The sequence below is a fragment of the Atractosteus spatula genome, chromosome 6, assembly GCF_055471065.1.
Source record: "Atractosteus spatula isolate fAtrSpa1 chromosome 6, fAtrSpa1.hap1, whole genome shotgun sequence".
Taxonomy (NCBI): domain Eukaryota; kingdom Metazoa; phylum Chordata; class Actinopteri; order Semionotiformes; family Lepisosteidae; genus Atractosteus; species Atractosteus spatula.
Window position 1 is genome coordinate 22,051,929 of NC_142711.1, and position 23,707 is coordinate 22,075,635.

The 23,707-nt window shown below is 40.6% G+C and overlaps 1 protein-coding gene across 2 annotated transcripts in view; it reads right to left on the bottom strand.

Moving 5' to 3' along the window:
• LOC148832674 (enhancer of polycomb homolog 1-like) overlaps positions 1–23,707 on the bottom strand; it is a 67,264-nt gene that overhangs the window by 18,208 nt on the left and 25,349 nt on the right. The window lies entirely within an intron of this gene.

Sequence of the window (23,707 nt, forward strand, 5' to 3'; positions counted from 1 at the left end):
TACTTGCACTTTTTATAGCTAGGCTGAAACAACTCAAATACCAAGAAGCACCACTCTTGTGAGTTTCTTAGTGATGACCCAACCCCCAGCCTAAATAAGCACAGCAGTGCAGAGAACTGTTGAGAACCGCCACATTTACACATTACCAAGCCCACCCCTATACTGTTGTACAATGTAGTGCAGTATATATTGTGTGGTTGAAAAAAGACCAGTAACCCTCCATTATATTATAATTATAGTATCAATTCACTAAGTTAATTAAAATAACATCAATCAACTAAAACAACTAATCACAAACAGTAATCAGCTGGAAAAAAAACATGAATCCCTCCTCTGCTTCCAGTGGATGCCTGCACTCTCTTCACATGATTAGCACGCCCCACAGTCGCCGCCTGCAGAACCAGGAGTGTTCTTTACAGTTTACAGTACAGAAACAAGACCAGGCTGGGTAGTGGGTACTGGACAAGGGGCAGGGAGAGGTTCACTCACTAACTAGACTTCTCTCGTGATTGTAGTCCGTTACACAACTTGTTTGTGCGTTGAGCTTAATAAACTTCGGCTTGGTTTCACCAAGCTCAGCTCTGCTTCCAGACAAAACCTTGTAAGACGGGACGAAATCATGAAAAGGCGAATTCATGAATGTTAAACTTACAAATGTCGAAACCCTGCAGTACCAGAAATGCCTGAAAAGGATGTCATGTGTACAACCAGGGAAAGAACAGCCTTTGCTTATTTTTCTCCTTCCATCAGTGAGTATCAAAGAAGCACCCCCCCTCCCATATTCAATATTTCCAAATTTCTCTTCCAATGTTTGATACCAACAGGGACCACTAAAAGGGAACACCTGATTATTAAATTTCCAGTCGTGATCACCTGCTCTCCCTGAACCAGTCGGAGGTTCAGAACAGACCAGACACCGTGTTATTACAATTCAAAATCACATCTCTGCCAATTTCATCAATTTTCTCTGCACAAAGACAGTGAGCTAAGGACAAGACAAATGTCAGCCTAAATATTGCAGGTTGCTACATTACATACAAATGTAATGTAGAATAAAATCCATTTTATGCTCATTATCAAGGTGTCAGCCTCCAAAGTCCAGAATCTGAAGAGATATCGATTATGATCATAGCGAGTATGATTATTGTTCTTGCCACACACTATGGAAAGTATCTCCTCTGACTTGATCATCAGAAAAACTCAAGAGCAGTTTCATGCTCTTAAGGACACTATCATTGACATTTGGATAAACTGGTAAGGTACAAGTTTAAACAGCAGCATGTTATGTCCTACAAGCAAAACATTTAAAAAAAACTGCTTCTACTTTAAAGGATTCCATCGGACATCAAACCTTTTAAACAAGAAATATACAAAATGTTGAGAAAACGGAGGTAAGGTGTAACTGCAGAGCATATGGGCACCAGTGTACAGGCATGGTGATATCAACAGCATCACTTCTGCCAGATGTTTCAGTTGTAGGAAGCCCCAGTAATAGTCTGAACTTTGGAAGCCCTCGGAGACCACAAATCGTACTTAGGATCTGACTTAAGAAAAAGATCTAAAACAATGACTAAATCAGTCACTTTCTACACAAAAAGTCCCACTTTTAATCAAGGCAGAACTTCTGACCCAGGACATTACCCATTCCTGTGCTCTTCCTCCACAGCAAGAAGGGTGGAGTGAGGTTATGTACTGGCTATCACTGACGTGGAATAATATTGGCACTGGATGCATCCCGGCAATGACATCTTAGTCCAGACCTGAATTGCTCTCTTCACTTAAGCAGCTCAGGGCAGAAACAAGCATTAGATCCCCAATTATTAAAATATGCTACACCAACAACCCACTTCAGTGAATTATACCAGGTTATCAAGCCAAACCATTAATGAAAAAGGCCAAGAACACTTAGTATGAATTGGCATGTTACATAGTTTGCAGTGTCCAATATCTCGTGTTCAGGGACTCCTGGTAAGTTTTTAACCGCAGTTACCTTAATTACACCGTTGTATACTCTTAACATTTATTAACCTCAATGTTTTTTTACCTGAGAGAAATTAAAGGTGTTGCCAAAACTGTCACTGAATTCAGTCCAATAGCTTAATTGGAATATGCGTCTCTCTTCCAGACTGAAAGAAACACCTGGAGAAAAGTAACCCTCTTAAATCCAATTTTAGACCAATAACCTGCCAATAAGTTACAACCATGAACTGTGAAAGCACCTGCTCTAAGACCTCCCCAGACCAACAGTCTTTCATGGGAGAGTATGCAGGAACCTGTTCATCTTTACACCACTGACAACACCAGGGAGATCAAGCCCAGTCTTTAACTGGACCGATGTTTCTCAGTCTGTATTTGGAACAGTTTCGATTTTTTTTTTAAATACTGTATTACAGGAGCTGTAATGCCTTCTCATCTGACACTAGCTTAAATAGAGTGAAAGTAGAGAAAAAAACTCAGAACTCACCACAAAACATTTCTCTGCAAAATATTCAAACAACAAAATGAGCTAACCATTGTGGTTAAATGGCTTACCTACAATGCGTATGGAACATTTTCAGAATGGTCTGCTTTGGCACCCAAATGCAAACAGCGTGCAAGTGGAGGAAAAAAAAGGATGAAACTGAACCCTTTAAAGTCACGTGGAGGAGAGATGCTAACCTACAACCTCAGTGCTTTGTACATCAGCTGTTAAAAATGATCGAACTACGAAGTCTGATCTGGAATACGTTATTGCAACCAACAACCAGGGCCTACAGATCTGCACTGTAGATAGTCAAGTTATCAACATCAATTTGAAACTGCAAACTTCTGAAAAATAAGTTGTGCCATGGCACTGGAACAGATTCTTACTCATTTTATTAAATTACAAATCATTAGTATATTTTAGTATATTAGTATATCATGACAGTTGAAGGCGGGTCTGTAGCTTTGGATCAGCAATCATCTCCTAGATCTTTTAACACAGCACAGTCTAAAACAACTGCACTGGCAGTGATCAGTGTGCTGAAATGCTACCCCAAAGGTCCTTTGGCCTATTCTGCCATAACTCAGCAGTCACCGCAGATCATTCGTCTCGCCACACAGGCCTGCTTCCTTCTGGAGACCAGAAGGCCAAATCCTTCCTCTAAAACCGCACATGGATGAGGTCATGAACTTCAGAAACACACCAATGTCTATGGAAATAATCACCAAGAGGAGCAGCCCAGACTTGTTAGTACTTAAAAACTTACATCCCACTGCATTTTTGAATGCTACAGGCAAAGATATGATCAAAGCATTTCCAGCTGTTCATCAACAGATACTGTCTTGCAAAGTTTATCCCTTTGAAATGTTTAAAAGGGCAAGGTCTGAGCATTTGCAGTGGGCAGTCTTGAAAAAAAAAACAACCCGTCCCTACTACTGAAAAACACTGGTTTACAACACAAGCCTTCAGAAAAACTTCAGTTGGTAATTTAAGGTAGTTGTAAATTTAAAAAAAAGGTAATACTCAAGTTTGATCACACCAAAACCAAACTCAAAAACGACCCAAGATGAGCCAGGAAGGGATCACTCATATACCAGTCGCACTGTGAAGGGCTCAGTTGCAATCAAAATGTTATATATTATAATGGTTAAATACCAAGAATTCCATAAAACCCCTTTAATTCAACTGAATCGTCTCCTGGGGTGCCTTGAGTACTACATAGCAGCTGATTAACTTTTTAAAGCAGATAAAATAACACTGCTCAAGTTAAATCAAGTTGTTTTTAAAGACTTTCAAATTTACTGTATACATTTAAGATGCATTTATAGTGAATGTCTTGGTATAAACCATGGCGATACCCTGAAGATCTTAGTTTTCTATAAACATCATAATGGACAGCCTGTGGTTCTTTCAAGTGCTGAAAACACAAAAGGACGATACAAACCCACGACAGCACTTCTTTTCCGGAACCCAGATCCCGCAAAAACATAAACCTCCTTTTTAATCAGACGGTGGCTTCCGGCACTTCTCAGCCTGTGAGCCTGTATTCTGCAGAGTTTCATTACCATGCAACGCTTTGCTTAGTGAACACACACCTGGGCTTTTCAGCAAGTATCAGACTCCTGACTTGGTCCAACAGACCGCAGTCTGAACGGCACTGGATAGCACTGTTGCCATGTCCCAATAAAGAAAACTAAAAACAAAACTAACCTGCAGGATAAAGCGATGTACTTTGCAATGACTGCAAAACTTGAACTGGAGTATTTTTGCCATTTTTCCCTATTAAAGGAGAGGTATTGCAAAACCAATTAGAATCTTAATTAGAAAAGAATTATCAGGATAACATGATCTTAGATTAAAAAAAGCCACAGAACTTCTATATAAGGAAAACATTTCCATCCGTAATGGAAGTAATAGAACAGCGTTGCTCAGAATTACATTAAAACAAAAGTAAACAAGAAAAAACCAAATTCCCAGAATAATCACAGATACAAAGCACACCTTCCTTCTATAAAGGAAGCCACAGAAAAACAACCATCCTAGAAAGTGCTTCCCACAGCAGGAAGTGTTCTAAATAAACAATTTAGATTTATTAACCTGAAGGCAAAACACGCAACTCGCAGCACACTAGGACTGGTGACAAACGGCGTCAGCTGCAGGGGTTTCCCGGGACTGGCAGGACGGTCCGAGCCCCAAAACCAGCAGCCAACATGCAGCAGGTCAAAAGGTCAGCTGCACAGCGCGATTAGCCATGCATTTCACTCTCCCTGCCCCCTCCAGGAGGCCCCCCGAAACAAAGACGAGCACGACCTGAAGATATCAGCATTCTGGCTGACAACGGAAATGGAACAAGCTACCCACCCACGCTGTTGCAGCCGATACCCTGGCTTCTTTCAAGACCCCTCTGGATGAGATTCCTGAAACAATTAGCCACTAACTTTTTGATTAGCTACTAAGATGGGTGAAATGGCCTCCTCTCCTCTGAAACATTTCTCACCTCCGTTATCAAATGAAATATGGGTATCACGATCAAATAATCAAATAAATGCAGCCACGCATCAGTTTTTTTGTTTAAAGTCATGAATGTTACAAACTTATATAGTGTGACATCTGTGTGAAACGATACTGGGCAACTACTGCATGGCTTTCAAGAGCCAAAACTGTGAAATATCCTAAAATCTTGGTAAAATGTTGTATTAGAATGAAACCTACATATTAACGCTACAAATGTGACTGGGCAGCAGTCCATTACCTTATGCTGCAGGATTTCCATTAAATAACAGCAGAATTAATGCTCTTAGTTCCATCAGGCTTCCTGTGGGTCTCCTCTGACCAGCTGGGCAGCTCAGCACCACAGCTCTCATGTGAAAGCCTCTACTGCCCTGTGGCTCATACTATAAGCAAAAAAAAAAGCATCCCCTCACACACTCGTTTTATACTCCTGGCATTTTCAATGTTCAGTCAGAATTCCATCCAACCTTTTTCTTACCCTTTTCCAATACAGGATAGCGGGGGAGCTGGAGCCTATCCAAGCAAGCAACGGGCACAAGGCAGGGTACACCCTGGAGAGAATGCCAGTCTGTCACAGGGCACACACACACACACACACCAGGGGCAGCTTTACCACAAACCCATGAACCTGCCGGTACGTCTGTGGTCTGCAGGAGGAAACCCACATAACCGCTGGGAGAACATACAAACTCCACACATACAGCACCCCAGGAAATACACCACTGAGCCACCCAAAAGACAGAATTATTACTGGTATGGGAAACTGTATACAGTGCTTGAGAAGGATATCCCTCTAAAATGCTGCAGTGAATAATTACAAGACCATCAACATAGGGGGGTGACTACAGCACGTGGAATCTGTTTTCCATGTAGGAAGACACATTGCCGAGATGGAAAGAGAGAAGTACTCGTTTACAGGTCAGCTGTGGATCTGGAGAACGGGTAGCAAAGCAAGGCTCATGTTTCAAGACTGTGCCTCTCCCTTTTAGTGTTGCTCAAACTAACCGCATCCAGACAGGGCCACCAGAGTGCCCTGCTGCAGGCGCCACCCTGGTGCTCTGTGACCTGAGCAGCTCCTCTTACACAGGGAAACCCCCCAGCTACCCTGCCTAAAAAAAACCACACGAGCCAAGATCACCTCGGCAACAACCAAGGGTGAGCGCCGAAAAAAGCCCACAGCTCAAGTGCCTCAAGACAACATTTGGAAGGCGCCGATGATTTTAACATGTTAAGCACCTGTAAGTGCTAGGTTCACTATCACATTACTCGAGAAAGCAGACAACATACTTATCAGCAAGCTAGCTCTTCTAAAAAAATACGAACAGAGTATGTGAACTTAAAAAGGGCAGCACTGCCTTGTATTTTTTTTTAATTGTGCGAGTCTATAAAAGAAATTCTCATTTATACATCACAACTGCTTCAGGACGTCCCCAGAAAAGCTCACAAAACCTTTTACCCTCCAAGTGTGAAGTACTAAATGAGCAATTTGATTTACTTTTCTTCTTTAGCAGATCTTTAACTGAATGAGTACGTGTACATCTGAACCAGTTTTAATATTTCTAGAATAGTGATCACAATGGGCTACAAATAACTAGAACACAAATTTTAAACTGTTTTAAGTAGACTAATTTACAATTCATATATTGCTTGAGGGGTACGATTTCATGAAACAGGTTAAGATTAACACCACCCAGACCTCAATTTAACCTCAAAGGAAAAGGATGAGTCAGTTTGAAGAACATTTTGTTTCCAAACATTGCTAATTTTGTCTGTTCATTTTCAACCCTTTCCTCATCATGAGAGACAATGGATGAAAATAGCTAAATACCACTGTAGCTAATTGTGGCCTTTCATTACAGGGGCATACATTAAAGATTACTAAGCATCTGTCGTTTGACAGTTTAACTATAGCGTCGCACTGGCAGGAGAAAAGGCCAATGCAGCCATCTCACTTGTGCAGATCGGCCTGTACTAGACAGAAGAGCCATTCCCAACTGAGATTGCATAACGAAAACCCAAACATCACTGGAGCAAAGAGAATGGGACAAAAACGCACAAGTAGTATTTTTAGCTCACTGGACATGCCAAACCAGAAAATGAACTGAAATCATTTCCCATTTACTGCTATATTACCAAGAAGCAAGATTCCAAAGGTGTATTCTGGTGATCTATTTTCTCATAGTCATTTTATTCTCGCAGCTCATTTCAAGTCAAATATAAAAGCAATTTGTGCTTGTAAATGGGCTGTACTGCCAAGTCCAAATATATACAAATTATGAAGCAAAAAAGGGAAAAAAGCAAGCTTGTCTTTTACACAAATGTACTAACCAATATTTATGGCTGTGGTTGACTGTTACTGGCATCTTGTGCAAATCACATCTGTGTAGAGATGTAGATGAACTCAGAAACTGGTATTTTTAGCATTTTACCAGTTTCTCACGAGAAGACTCAAAATACCACTTTATCAAAATTGGAAATTCATAATTCAGATTGGTCAATATCCATCTATTTTCTAAGACTCTCCTTTAAGAACTGGCAGAAGGAGAAATAAGCAGACTTAAATCCTAAATGATCAAGGCTTGGTTCCCAGTCCCAGTCCTAGAAAGACCCTGCACATCATTCCATCCACGAGCAAAGCCCCAGGGGAAAACAGACCTGTACCAAATAATAAAGACACCCGCTTGAAAAGGTATCCTGTATATTTGCTGCCCAAAGCGACGCCCAACCACCATGTTCAAATGATTCCTGCCCGGTGTGGGCAAAGCCAACAGCATTGAAAGCAACATCATCCATGACTCCCCTCACAGTGCCAACCACAATCCTGAATCACCGCCCGCAAATACTGCAAAAATAACCAGAGTGGTGGAAGCCATAACTGTGCACATTTTATTAGTGGTTTAAGAAAAATTAAATCCAAGATCATTTGAAATAAAAAAACTCAAAGCGTTTGCTTCCGTTTTGTCATATACAACATGCATTTGGTCCCCATTTAAAACCTGGTGTGTGTGTGTGGTGGGGGGGACTACCCCCTCCTCTAATTGGTCTCTAGTATTGGTCTGCGATGTGCTGAAAGAAATGCATCAGAGGTGGGCGTGTCAGATAAGTCCAACTTATCAAGAGGTCAGTAAGTCAGAGGTGGGCGGTGTGGTGGCTATGGCTAAGGATCTGCGCCTGTGGCTGGAAGGTTGCCGGTTCCTATCCCGCGGCAGGCAGAAGAAGCAAGGCCCTTAACCCCAACTGCTCCAGGGGCACCGTACAATGGCTGACCCTGCGCTCTGACCCCAAGCTTCTCTCCCTGTCTGTGTGTCTCATGGAGAGCAAGCTGGGGTATGCGAAAAAAAAATCCTAATACAAGAAATTGTATATGGCTACTGAAGTGATCCAACTTCTTCATTCTCCAGTGTATGTCGTATGAGCCACATTCATGAAAAGCATACAACTGGCGATTCCAAAATCTACAAAGCACCTTGATTAAGCAATATTAAAACATCCCCGTTGTTAGAATGGGTTTGCAGGTATAAAATGCACAACACTGCATTTGAGCTGCTAATACAGTTAAAAGGCACATGGCAGAATGTCTGGTTCCAAATTTATCATGAACAACATTTAAAAAGACCTGAGAGAAAGCTTAACAGCATAACAGACGAGTTTTTTTCCCTACATAAAAAGCACAGAGTTCTAAGGTAAAAAACATCCTACTAAGGAGGTACAGTCTTCATGCATCAAATTCTGAACAGTACTGTCACACAGAACCCAAGAGGTCTACTTTGGGGGATTAAAAGCAGATCCCATGCCACATTTTACATACAGGGGTGTCATACAAGAGCTCTAAAAATGTGAACAATGAATGGAAAAAAAAGAAATATAAATGTATATAGTTTTTCAGACACCCATAAGACTACAGATAGCACAAAATTCTACTAGCAATTATTCTAGCAAAAGATTAAGTCACTATTAAAACTGTCCATGTGTGGAATGGAGCTGGTATTAATTCCAACTACTCATCTCAGAACGCAGATACAGACTCCCTAATTTAAAAACAAACAGGTTCAAGTTGTCAATTAAACCTGTAACCATAAACTTGCTCAACAAATGATTCTCTTTATCATGTTTATTGTACTTAAGTGTGTGTTTTCTTTATATTGTCTGCTGCGGTAAAACAAATTGCCCCTTGGGGAAAATGAAGACTCTTGCAGCTTTTTTTTGCAACAGGTGATTTTTATTCATGAGAAGGCATGCGTTTTATTGCTGGGTCTTTTTACCCTTCTCCCAGCAGCCATAATGCACCATGATTGCAATGCTCCACGGTAACAAGCATTCGGTTTCATCAACCCGGCAACTCACATAAATCTTAAATTCTATTTTAACAAAAAATATTGAAAATCACAAGACTCTGATATTTGATTACCCTGGTTTTACATATGGTATGATTTAGGTACTGTAATGTAATGTAATAAAAGGTACTCGTACACATGCTGTGTTCCCAAGATTTTCCTAGATGTTGCCGAAGGTGCTTATCTTGTGCAAACTGTCATAGCACTGCTACCACGAAAAACCATCTGATTCCCATTCTGAGAAATTAAGTCACTACTGTGAAGAAAACTCCCCATTTTGTTAAAGATGAAATCTTTTCACCAAGTTCAATGGGTTCAATAATTCTATTAAAACACAAAATGGGATTATTTAGTGAATAAAGTAACATGACAAGCATTTTCCCACTTAAATAGGAACATTGTGGCTTTATAAAGGTCACTTAAATACTTTTTCCAGAACTATATGCTCCAGGTTAAATATTTCTGAAACAAGGACTCTACAGGTTTATACTTTAGATTAAAAATTCAATAATCCTGCTATCTTGTCTTTGGTTAAAGACAAGAAGTTATGTTATTTCCTAGAGCCAGGTGGAAGAAAAAGGAGCTTTACTAAAGCTTCTGTGATACAGTGCTGCTGCCCAGTTTTGATCAATAGCAATATCTTCACTAATGTAGTAGACAGGATACTCCATTAAATTCATTATACAGAATTGTCTGTAAAAAAGCAGACTTGTTTTCTTTAACCATTTCATGTCACTGCTGTGCCATAAAGACAATACATTGTTAACAAAGGCTTTAATGAGACTCAGAACATCCCACATACAGATAGTACTGCAGTGTTGAAGCAGGTTTAATAAGGCAACAAAAATGGTTTATGTAGACAATGAAGCAATCCATCCACGAAGCGCTTTGAAGCAAAATAAACCACTGCAAACACTGGTCCCAAACTGATATATACTGTAGACTTTCAACACTTTTTACTTAAGGCATGGGGAGAAAAAGATTTGCTATAAAAAAGCATTCAAAAAGAAACCAGTGTTGATGCTATAAAAAGTATATAGATTTTGAATACTGACTAAATGCTTACAACTGCCTTTTTATTGATCATTAAAGGTCAATACACTTAAGTGAGTTTCTTGGATTACCACTAAAACAATTCATTAGCGAGAGCCAACATTACCTGCTGAATGTGAAGCCCAGTTGACATTAGGAATAAAACAGATCAGCCCCACTCATCAACTGGACAGCATCTTCATGCCACCAGTATGATGGCAGCCTGGGGTTTTCAGGGCCTGCAATTACAAACTTGGCCAGACACTACAGCCAAACAGGCCACCAATAACCCACCACAGTCTGGGAGAGGGCTCAGCTTCATGATTGATTTAGCACTGCACTCAAGCCCTAGAGCCCAACAACCCACGCACCAGAAAGTCCACTGTGAGGAGGCAGCTAAACATTCAACTTTTACAGGCGGGTTGACCACAGCAGGCCCCGGGATCGGCGGATGCTACAGAAAAAGGTTGTGTGAGCAGCAGTTCAGATGGACTAGCCGGCAGAGGTTTCCAGTCCGCACACAACGAGTCAAGGCTTTGTGTAGACCAGTCACCAGGAGGAGAGCGTTGTGCACACTGGCAGAATGCTATGCTGCTTTGTGTAGAACACACAATCAATATGGCGGTCTAAGCGTGAAGGACATGAGGGGGTAGTTGTTATTGAGCTCCACTTAAGACTCCTGACGACTCAACTGCATGGCGCTTACATTGCTCAAGTCCTGAGACCTTGTGCTCTGCCCTTCCTGAGGGCTGGGCACGACAACTATGTTCTCACACATCCTCGTGCAGTTTGTGTAAAAACAACTTTTGCTGTTAAGGGAGAGTGGGGGCAGTTATGCCATAGATGTCAACTCAACCTAAAACGGCGACAAACACAAACTGCTGTGGCAGACATTAAAAAGCGTACATTACAGCTTTAAGCAAACATTAATATCTCAATTGTTTCATGCTTTTCACAGTACCAAGTTTAACTTGGGACTTCTGATGTTTGAGCTACTACCAGCACTGTTGAAAAGTAGAAATCATTACGCACATCCTGCATCAGCAGTCACTGGAATGTTTCTCTGAAACCTGGAACAGTTTTCACTAACAGAGAGCCTTTGTATTCGTTGATAAACTGTGCGAATGTCCTAGCCAAGTGACTTTTTGCTAACTGAACTACGGTTTACATATCTGAAAGTGCAGTTTACTCCTGTTTTAAGACTGCTTTAAAATCTTATATCTCTTCTACAATTCAATAGAACACACAGATATGATTTCAATTGGCAGACGAAAAGATGCTTGTCAATCACAGGGTCATACAGTGGATCCTAAAAGTTAGCAGACACATGGTGAGGAAACATTACTTGTACTGGGGAGGACCTAAAGAAACTAATGGTTTATTTAGCCACTATATATTCATGATGGTGTCGTTTTACCCGAAATGGTCAGTGGGATTATGCACATCGAAGACAAATGTGAAAATTTAAGGGGCTTAAATTTCAGCTGGATAAAACAGCTGTCTTTCCTGTTAAAGTAGCTATTGAATTATCAGAGCCTGGGAAAATCCTTAATGAATGCAATAAAGTATTTGTCATAAAACATGTGGGTGGCAATTCTTATGGTCAAACAAGCAGGAGCTACTACAGACTGCTGGCAGGTGTGAATCAACTGATCTAGACTACAGTTTCATTTTAGTAACATTTTGCATTACATGAGTATAGTTCCAAAACCTACAGTTGCTTCAATTGCTTGCCTCACTGCAAGAGTACACTCAGCTGCATAGCACGGTTTCAGAATCTAGTGGATACACGTGACATTGCTGAGAAAGTGTGCAAAAGGCTCAGGAGGACAAAATAGCTATTAGGAAATGGTAAACGTGTAGATTTTCACTTTTATAAACAGTACAATGTGCTTGCAAAAGCGCAACAAGAAAATTGCTGTTGGCTGAGGGTTTTTACTTTTTAACTTGTCATGCTAAAATCATTTGAGAAGTTTTTAAGAAACATCCGTATGGCAAGCAATTTCAATTTCATGAAATACTGCTCATCATGAAACTCAGTACTGTGCAATAGCACACTTCTAATGTGATAGAAGCAAGCACACCACAAATTTACTTTGCAAAAAAAGATAACAACATTCCTAACATGCATCCAACATTCCTAAATTCTTCAGTCACAACAAGGTGAAAAGTAAAACACGAACTCGTGTCAGGGGTTTGATTTCAGCACTGTCAACACCTAACTCGCCAATTTCTTAAAGCTGATGTTGGGAAACTATGAACGTAAGTTACACAATGACAAGACTGAGGTTTACTTGACTAAGTAGACCAGATTGTTATCAGCACAACAGTGAAATTCAAGTCCTGCAAATAATCGAAGAGAAAACATGTAAATGTAAAACAGAAAAATCCCAGCACAGACTCCTGTGGAATACAGCCATGAAGAGGACCATTTAAAACAGGCAAGATTTACAAACTCATCTCTGGTAGCCAAACCAAGGGAGGTACCAGTAATCCCTAATATGTTGAGCAATCTAGGATGCCATGATGATCTCAATCTACTCTGAAATCCACAAGAACATTAAATGACCCTGAAAAAGAAGTTACAACTTGCTGATGACAATTGTTACAGTCTACTTCTGTACTGGCTGGCTAAATGTACTTTGAAATGTTATCAAGACCTCACTCAGTGAAAGATCGGACTACAGTGGAGCTGTGCAGAATGGCTTTGGGGGAAATAAAGGCAAACTGGAAATCGGGACAGTAATAGCTGTCAAGTCGACTTAGCCTTGGGGGATCAAGGCCAAAATTCTAACACCAGATTTAAGTAAAAGGGACCAGATTTTAAGCCTACAGGAACAAGCACGGATTTCAGGACCTCATCAATAAGGTTAGTAAGAAATGGACCAAGTAGAGAAGCTCTGAGCAGTAGTGTAGGAACAGGGGGTTCCAATTCTGGCCCTGGGAGCCTACACACCTGCTGGTCTTCATTCCAGCTGAACGTAAATGACCTAAATGGAGCCTTAATTCAGCTGACAAGTTGCTTGACTGGAGTATCTGCAATTATTTTTCCTCTTTAGAAGTTTAGGATTTAATTTAACTTATGAAAGCCAAACAGCTAAAATGAATCCTGTGAATTAAGGGTTAAATTGTATAACGGAGCTCATCTGGTGGAAAAAAAAAACAGCAGGTGTATGTGCCTCCTGGACCAGGACTGGTAGACCCTGAGGCAGGCAACAGTCAAAATCAATAGGGGAGCATAGCTGTCATAACGTCAGAGGGTAGTCAGCAACTCCTTGTTTTGTGTTCAAAATTGCACAGATCCACTAAAGTGTTCAGAAAATAGATTACTACTGGATTACAACCCCTCTCAATTGGACTAGAGCATCTGGGGATGAGGATCTGGGGAGTCCCTTCAGGACTGCTGATATTGCTCATGAAGCCTCCAGTTGAACAGTCAGCCCCATCTTCCTGCACAGTTCAAGAAACAGGACACACCACTATCTTAACAGAGTGATGCTGTACCACAGGAAGGAGGAGCAGCAAGATTCAGCAGGGTAACTGAATACCTTACGCAAGAGAGTCTTCACATAGAGAACCCGCATCCTCGGACAAAATAGACTGACTCTCACTGAATGCAGCTTTCAAATCTTTACTAAGGAAGACGTTTATTAACATGAGGTAGAAGAACTGCCAGGTCCTGTAGGATATCCTTATGGACAGAAATACCCAGTTCAAACGCTTGTAGTCTCTTAGTTCCTGCAGAGTAAAACAACTAACAAAACAGGCAGTAGTCTCACAGTTAGACAAATCCAATTGCCTACATCAACTGAGCATCAAAGGAAACTTTTCATAAGCATGTTTTTCTTAATCAATGCAAAGAATGCTATGAATTAATTGATCACTAACAGTGATCTAGGACCAAATCTCCTAATTTGTCAGAGAATTAAATTTGGCACATGTGATGAGTTGATTTAACCTGAATATTAAACCTTGCGAAAAATTAAGAAAAATGCAGAAAGGAACCTACATGCCTCCCTTATGAAAAACCCCCACCACCTTCAAGCCACTGGTATGTCCATGTCCTCTGTTCCCTCTTATGATATTAAGTGCTCTTTGATGAATCTAAGTTTTGTATTGACTTTCCAGACTGGCAGTGTGGGGCAGATGCACACATAATAAGCTTATTGTTCTACACAACAGACATCAATGACGCGGCATTTCAAGGGTGATGTCTAGACGGGCATTGGTAGTCACTCTAGTACTGCACTCGTAGCACCTGCTAGCATCCTGACTGCACAGTGCTACACTGATCAAGGACCTCGCTCGCTCAACTTCCCTTGGAGAAGCCCATGCCAAACGCAGGCTTGCCCAGGCTCTACAAGAGAAACAGGACAGCACCCTGCAGCATGGTACAAAGTATGTTGCAACTATACTGGTGGCTACTTTTGGAACCCATACACGCAGCTAACCCGACCCCATGGCAATCCAGCCTGTTAATGACCAGTGCTTATCAGAAAACTTACTTCACCCAGGTCCTGTCTGTTCAACATAATGTCAGATGTCCTTACTACAAAGATGTATATTTTCATGATAAATGCAGCCTATTACTTACAACTGTATTTTCTTATTCTGGGTATAAAAAAGCATAAAAATACATGGAAGGTTTGGATGAATGAAGACATGAGCTCTGAAACCTCAGAAATCTAGTAGAATGTTACAGTAGACTATTTTAAGTCTGGACTGTTCACGTGAAAAACAATGCATGCTTTTTGCCAAAAACTAAAAAGTGATGCATGTTTGAAATAGTTGTTGGGCTGATATTTTGGAGTTTTATCCAGTGCACTGCTGCTACAATGCTGAATAAAAAGTCCATCAGAATTTGATTTACAATGCTAGAATTACAATATGGGAATCACACTCCAGTTTGCAGGAACAGTTGAATCTGCAGGCATTTGCTTGAGCTTTCCTTAAGTGTAATATTTTTTCCCCTCAGGGGCTAATATGGTTTTGTTTGTCCTAATTGAATGTTTGGCGAAGACAAAGCAGTAATAGACAGTAGCCTTCACAGAGCTTTTTTTTTTACACCAACTTATACACAAAGCATAATAGACATCTTAAACTGTAACAGAACCTTTAAATTATTGGTACAGTGTTTCAACAGATTAGTTTGCGAAAGAAAATATATAATATTCAATCTTTCTACATGCCCCTCAAATCTTCCCTCACAAAAGAAGGAAACTAAATGGAAGACACAGAAGTTACTTATTCATTCTGATGGTTGTCTTACTTCAGTCTGCCTTTTAAACAGTTTAAATCTACACCTTGTACATACACATGTACAAAATCACAGTATAGGGTCTGTCAGACGGCCGAAACTGACACCACATTAAAACTTTACATTATTGTGGCTGACTGGAAAACATTTAATATTTCTACCTGAAGGTTCCTGTCTGAGCATACCTCGAATTAAGCTTACAAAAGTTTACATTTGTTCAATATGTAAAAAAACCTTTAAGTATCAGCTCAAATAAGGTGACAGTATATTCAGGTTGGGTTTCACAAAGTATTGTCAGGTATTAAAAATAGGAGAAAACATTTAAAATTATTCAAAATTGCAAACCAAGAACCCAACAAATGTGGGCAAAATTAATAGCTGTACTACTTTTCTACACAACCCAGCAGGCTATACCGAGAAGGGTATCACAAAGGATTGAATGAATATTGATCTGCCACTATATGGTGCAAACGTGCTCTGGGAGCCGTTCATCAATAGAATGGCTGCTGTGGGCTTCCAAGTGTTTTTCCTGGGCCACTGCAGCTGTTATACAGGCTGTCTTTCTGGGTCCTGGAGGAGCAGACCCCAGAAGAGTTATGCTGACAGGGGTACAAGGAGGACCCCAAAAACCTACAGCAACCGAATTAAGAGAACTATCTGCTATAACACAAAGGTACACCTGCCAAGTACCCTTTTGAAGAGCACAAGTAAAATAAAAAAGTGTTCACTTTTAGAAGGAGTGCAGCCATTTCCAAGAAGATATAACAAAAAAAAGTGTTACGCGCATTGAGAAGCCACCTTTACAGGCGCTATATAAAATAAAGTTTATTACTTAAAAAAAGGCAGATAGGCCAACTTGTTGGCCCTGGTTTGCAGAAGAAATGTAACCATCGCTCAGCTCATGTGTTGAAGATGCCCTATTACAGAAAAGGCAATGATTCAGACTTGCAATGAACTGTGCTTTTGAGGGACATAACATTTGCTGCAGATAAAACTGACAGTAGCAAGTGTATGCTCTGTAGAAAGATGTGCTTCAAACTTTAAAACCACAAGACAAATGTGACAATTAAGAGCCAATGTACACACAAGTATTTCACAGCACACAAGAAGTCTCTGGGCCCACTTCAAACCTCAAGCCAAGAAGTGCTTCGCGCCCAAGGGGGGACTTTTCCAGGAGCGGGGACACCCCCTCAACCCCCACCTTCATGTTGTCCATTTGCAAAGATAAAGACCTGATCCCCCAATTAACTTTCCCAGAATGAAGTCCCCTGAGGGCTGGCTTGTCAGGAGCACCAACGTGTTAATCCGAGTAGTTGGCTTACAGGCTACAAGGCTCGCAGCACAATCCCAACAGCTCAGTGTAGAGAATCGGTTCAGAAAAGACTGGAAATCTCGAGATCCTTTCAACTGGATTATTCGGGTTCTTTTGTTTGCATTTCAATCCCTGATCCAAAACCACAATGGCTGCTCTTTAATGCCAAGAAAACCTGTTATGACCAACATGTTCTTAAGTGGCTGAAAGGCATTTATTTAAAACAAACCTTACATCCAAGGTAATGTAGAGATGCAACAAAATTAATGCTCTTTCAATCTTCTAAATGCTCAAGGACTACAATTTAAAATTCCCTAACAGTCATCTCTGCTTAATATGTTGAAGGTACCCTGGTGTTTCTCTGCCAGTATCAAACTGTACCAGCAGCTTTACAAGATGCAAAGCAATGAAATGAGTCATTCAAAAAACAAAACATGAAAGGAACTGCAGGTTTTAAAAGGCAGCATTCACAATATTTACTCAATTATTTCAGTGTATGAAATGCAAAAGGCTTTCAGAAAAGATCTTAATTATAATAGTGAAATCAGAAAACCATTAACCATTTTCATAAACGCAATATTGCACTTTTCACAAAATGTACTCCGCTGCCTTGAGTTTGAAATGTTCAGTCTCCCAAAATGTTCTGTTCATAATTATCCACCACCACTGCCTTGGCAAACAATTACAATGGATGGAGGAAAAGTACTGCAACTGCTCTATTAAGCAGCTGATATCTTATGCACTGAAACTGCAGAGCACCTTTATCATTTTATCAATTTGAAATACCATATTAATGTTACAATGTTAAAATGTCTCTGAATGCATTCATCTCGAAACAAGCATAGCAAGTTCAGACTTTTCCTAAGAGAAATATTACTACATTAAGCTGAGCTCTGTAATATTTTTAGAAAAGCAGAAGTACATCAATAGACTCATTACAAAAAACCCTATATAACTGTCAATCTGATTTGAAAGATTATAGACAACTGTTCTGTAGGTGAATTACTTCAACCAGTCATTATGGTCACCATTAATGAGAAAAGAAATCAAAACCAAAGCAGATTCCTTCTTGTAACACATCCTTTGTAAGAGGGTTTGCATCCAACATTAATTGCAAAAGAACTTCAGAAAACTTCAGAAATGACAAAGGCTTACAAGCACATAATTAGCAAGTCATGAAACTGAGGGGAAAAAAAGGGCAGGACCGCAGTTTAAGAGTACATCATTATACCCATTTACCACAAGCGCAAAATATAACCCCTATATTCTGCATATCCTACACATCTTATTCATGTATATCATATCTGCAACTTAATAAAAATTCAAAAACTTATATAGACTAACTTAAACTCATTTACACACACACACACATTAAATGTGTATGAAAGTGTATGAATTGTGGGGAAAAATATCACTAAATGTCACTAAATGAGGAACATTCATCTTTCTGCAGGAAAACATTTGTCTACATTTTCCTGGGTCCAGCAAATTCTAGAGATTTGTCACAATTAGTGCTGCAATGAATAACCTCATATTTCAATACACAAAAGAAAGCTGGGTAAAAGGCCAAATCGAAATGGGAGACAGAGCACCCCCAGGTGCTCAAACTCTAGGTTTCCTTCTGAATGGTAAGGTCAATCATATTGCAAGAGCTTGTATACCATAAAAGTACAATGCTTGAATGTTTAAGAATAAAGCACATTTGCTTGATGGGTAACAATGTAGCAGGTGAGGTTTGCTTATCTTAACATTTAGTCCACTTAATTTAAAACATTTACATTATTTGAGCCAAAACTGCATGTTCACCTCAAAACTCATGCATTCACATTATGCAACCCATAACACTTTTGTAAAAATGTCAGCTGGAAAACCGAACATACCAGAATCCAATAACTTGTTCCATCAGCTTGAAACTAATTTGATGGCAGTAACTGTTGTAAACTGAAAAACCAAAAGGAGAAACTATGCAGAGACAAATGCAGAACACTACTACATACCATACATACAGGGAATTAACAGAAAAATGGTCAATTAAGTAATGGATCGTTTATAGTGTGGCAAAAACGTCTATGTACATAGAACACTAAAAAATGCATTACAAAATCATAATACTATATGGTTTATAGAAATCTACAGCCGTGTCTCAATATTAAGCTATTCTTTTAGACCAGCGATGCTGGAATTAAGACCCAGTGCACTCACGTTGGCCTGGACTTTGGAGTAACACCTTGACTTTAGAAAGACACTTTCTCTTGGTAAGCATCAATGTGCAGAATGTGTTTCTGCTGTGTGCAGCTAAGGCCCTCTCTTCAACTGCTCGCACAACTTTCATTTTACCGCACCAGTGGTCACAAAATGCACTTAGGAGTACCGCACCTTGCGTGCAGCTCCTTATTGTCGATCTGAACCTCTTACATAAACTACCCTCGTCTTTCTCCTAGGCGGTTTTGCTGGAGTGCTTCACGCCCGAGTGGTGGGAATCTTGGCAGACGTGGAACTAGATTAAGATTTGCATAACATCATAATTAAACATTTTAAAAACTCCACAGCTGCAGCATTACTCACAATGTTTTCCGCGGCAGGGAAAACGGCTCTGGACTCTGACAGGAGCGTCAACAGTACGCCAGAGCCTTGTGCTGAACACCCTGAGCTGACAACTCTTATAACTCGAGACGTTCGAGCGGGGAGCTCGGTCAGCATGCAAGTGACACAGGAACAAGCAGGAAGTTCATTCCACCTCGAAAAGCAGGAAGGAGAAAACGATCAGGCTGCAGTGGTTTTGATTTTCTTCTTCAGCAGGAACTTCTAGAAACCTGAAAAGCTGTCTTACTGAGCAACCAGAGAAGTAGTTTTGAGATTACAAAATTTATAGCCTACTGGTGCTTCAGTAATAATTAATAATAATTGATTACACTTATATAGCGCTTTTCTGGACACTCCACTCAAAGCGCTTTACAGGTAATAGGGACTCTCCTAATAGGGACTGCAGCCCCACCTGGATGATGGGACGGCAGCCATAGTGCGCCAGAACACTCACCACACATCAGCTATCAGTGGGGAGGAGAGCAGTGTAATGAAGCCAATTCATAGACGGGGATTATTAGGAGGCCATGATTGATAAGGGCCAATGGGAAATTTGGCCAGGACACCGGGGTTACACCCCTACTCTTTTCGAGAAACGGCCTGGGATTTTTAATGACCACAGAGAGTCAAGACCTCGGTTTTACGTCTCATCCGAAGGACGGTGCCTGTTTACAGTATAGTGTCCCCATCACTATACTGGGGCATTAGGACCCCCATGGACCGCAGGGTGAGCGCCCCCTGCTGGCCCCACTAACACCTCTTCCAGCAGCAGCCTTAGTTTTTCCCAGGAGGTCTCCCATCCAGGTACTGACCAGGCTCACACCTGCTGAGCTTCAGTGCGTTGCCAGTTGTGACCTGCAGGGTGATATGGCTGTTCCACTTAAATTAAAATGCAGGAGCATCTCCATCCTTTTCAAGTTTCCTTGCACTACTCCCTGCGGATTTCAGAATCCGATTCAAAACCCTGCTGCTCCACGTTAAAAAAAATAAATGGAATGGTCTGGCTCTCAAATACTTTACTGAACTGTTAAGTCTCTGCATACCAGCACGTCATCTGTGTTCCTTGGACTCAGGCCCTCTTTTAGTTCCCAAAACCAGACTGTGAGCCCCAGGAGAACTGGATTTTGGTTATGTTGCTAAAGGGCTGTGGACTGATCTCCAAGCCCATATTAGACCTTGAAAGTCAGTTAACACTTTCAAATCGGGTCTTAAAACGGGATTTTAAAACTTCTCTTTTGCACATTAGCGTCTAAGCCCATTTCTTGTCTTGTATGTTTGTTTTTGCTTTGGTGTCAAGTGACTCCAGATGTCAGAAGCAGCATTTCTGAACATTCGCCCAACAATACAGTCTGATTTCGATCAGATGTACACACAGTACAACCTTCCTAATCTATTTTCAGTGCTTTCAACTAGAAGAAAATAAGAACACAAGTGGGGAAACCTGCGACTCTGATATTAACTTTTACAGCTTAACCATCTGCTGGCATTATGCCTGCAAAGTCAATTTCAGGAATCTCAACTGTCACTGATGGAAGAAAAGGCACAAGTGAACAACCCCCGAGGTGAACCTAACCTCAAAGGAAACATCCCACAGATACTGTGCTAAATACCATCTATAACATCCACGAGTATTAGCAGATTATCTCCTGTTTGCTAATACAATAAGGCAAAAGACACTTTATCATTAAATGACTGAAGTGGCAAGAAAACTGCAGCGATGTGTGAAAATGCGAAAAACCACATGCACTTGTTTACACAAGTGATCACTAACCTAGTATTTGTTTCACTATCGCCATGGAACCCGAGTGGGATATGAAAAACGCAGAGCCAATGTGAAACCACTTGAAAAGACAGCAAAGTTAAAACCTCACCTTGTATAATTGACCTTTGCAAGTGGGACCATTGCCAACACAAATACAGTGGGCTCACCCCCACCCCAAGACATACGCTATTCTTCAATCTCAAACCCCTAGCCAAGGGATCTGTGCAGGAGCTTTATAAGATGATCGCCTTGTAAGCAAAAGTTCCCCCATTTCCTCAGATGTAAGTTACACAAGCTCTGAGATTCTAGTTTTCCTAAAAAACATTCAGGCTCAATGAAACTCAAAATCCATGGTAACAGAGCCCTGCTGACCCTTTCCTGGAGTTGTATTCAGTAACTTAATGGAAGTAATGGTGCATTTCAAGATGTACTTTACTCCCAAACTATATTACAAATTTACATGAAGACAAACGTAACAAAATGGCAAGTCCTGGCTGCAACTGTAGCTAGAACACTTCCTTTCAAATCCAATTTTAACAAGAGCTCTTAATTTACAATATTGATCTGCGCATATCCATCTCAATTCACTATAAAGTGCATTTAGATGATGCATTGTTAAAAGGCACTACATAAAACAAAGGACATCATATCAGGTATGGGGAAACTGCCGTTTGTAAGAAGAAAGCCAATAAAAAGGATCCCACATACAAAACCAGTCTCTAGTTGGATTAACAGATTCTTTGTGGGCTAGGACTACTAACATAGCCGACCTAATGCCACGTTAACACTAAGAGCCACTTACAAATGAAAGGGAGCTCCTTTTCACAGGGTTTAAAGTGTTAAATCCACACACAATGCATTCTCTAATGCACCAAAGTAAAATCAAAGTGTTAACTGATATCTGGATCGAACTTCAACAGGAAGCAATTCTAGTTTCAAACATTTACGACTGGTGAAATGCACTCAGAGATTTAAGCATTCTACTTGGACTTGTCACTTTGGTCAAGTTTCTTAAATATGCACAGTACCTCAGGTGTACCATAGCGAGATGATTTAAACACTGTAAGATTTCTCAGTTTCAAGTTCTTTTCAGAAAGTCTCGGATCCAAATAAAGCTTTAAAATTAATAATATGCTAAAAGGAAGTGCTACTTAAAAAGGAACTCGGACTTCCCCCTCGATACACAATGCCCCTCACCTCACTGATCACCAGTTGAGCTTGGTTTTCACAGCAACGAGAAGCTGTCCCCCCACCACCACACACAAGGTCAGCACGCCTGCAGGGAACACTTGGCCTGATCTCATTTCCTACTTTCTGCAACACCTCTTCAAGAGGGGAACCTGGCAGCCCTTTGTGCTCGTGGCAGTGATCTTTTGAAGATCATAAGGAGGTTTAATTCAAGCACCCAATACTTTAAATTAGCCAGTAAAAGCAACACAGTAGGTGAAAAGCCACAGCTATCACATTCATTTCAGAGAAGGCTGGTCACCTCCTAATGCTAATTTACAACACTACAGTTCAGCTCTACACAAATACAAACATTATAATGACAACTGACACTGAAGTTGTAAAGATTCCCACAACTTCTTCATGCTACGTGACCAGGTGTTGAGAAAAGCAAGGTAAAAGACTCAGATCGACGCAAGGTGCTTCGGTCATCCCTCATGCCAACAGCACCCTAGGTCAACCTCTTCTACCTACAGTTCCAGAATCCCATTTCCCAAAGTAGTGCTCTTCCTAGATGTCAAGAGTAAAGGATATCTGAATGAAGAAAAACATGCATGTCCTTTCTGTATCAGGGTAATGGCTCATGCTGTTCAAAAAATTCCTTTTCCGTTTTCCCTCCAGTTTCGGATCAGGAACATACATGAGAAAACCTTCGATTGACCGTGACGGTACGTGAAGCTAGACTTTTTAACCAACTTCTCAGAATCACTTTAGTACAGGTAGAACAGTCACACTTACGCAATCCATTCCCCATAGAATTCGCACTTGTACCAACGAGGTATACGCCTACAGAGAAAAGGTTTTCGCACTCAGGTTTGCTAGATTTTTTGCAAAGGTGTCAGTTCAATAAATCAAACCAAGAAAGTCTCCTCTTCAACTGCTTCCCAGTGGAAAGTTGCATCCCCACTACCATGCTGTGTATTGAGGAATAGCCAAAATCACTATTTTCCCGTCAGAGCTCCAAATCTTAGTACTGTATTTCCATTTACAGTATTTGAATGACCTACAGGGAAACCACTTCCAAGAACTAGAACATCCAATTTCAAGATAAGGTCCCAGGACAGGAAAAGCATATGACAATTCAAATAAAACATCTGATAGCCACTCTGATTTCATACATTATACTGGTAAAAAAAAAGTCTATAAACACTCCTCCCACCCTACTCCCCAGACAATAATCAGTAGACCTCTGCAAATAGCAACAATATGTCCGCATATCTCCATG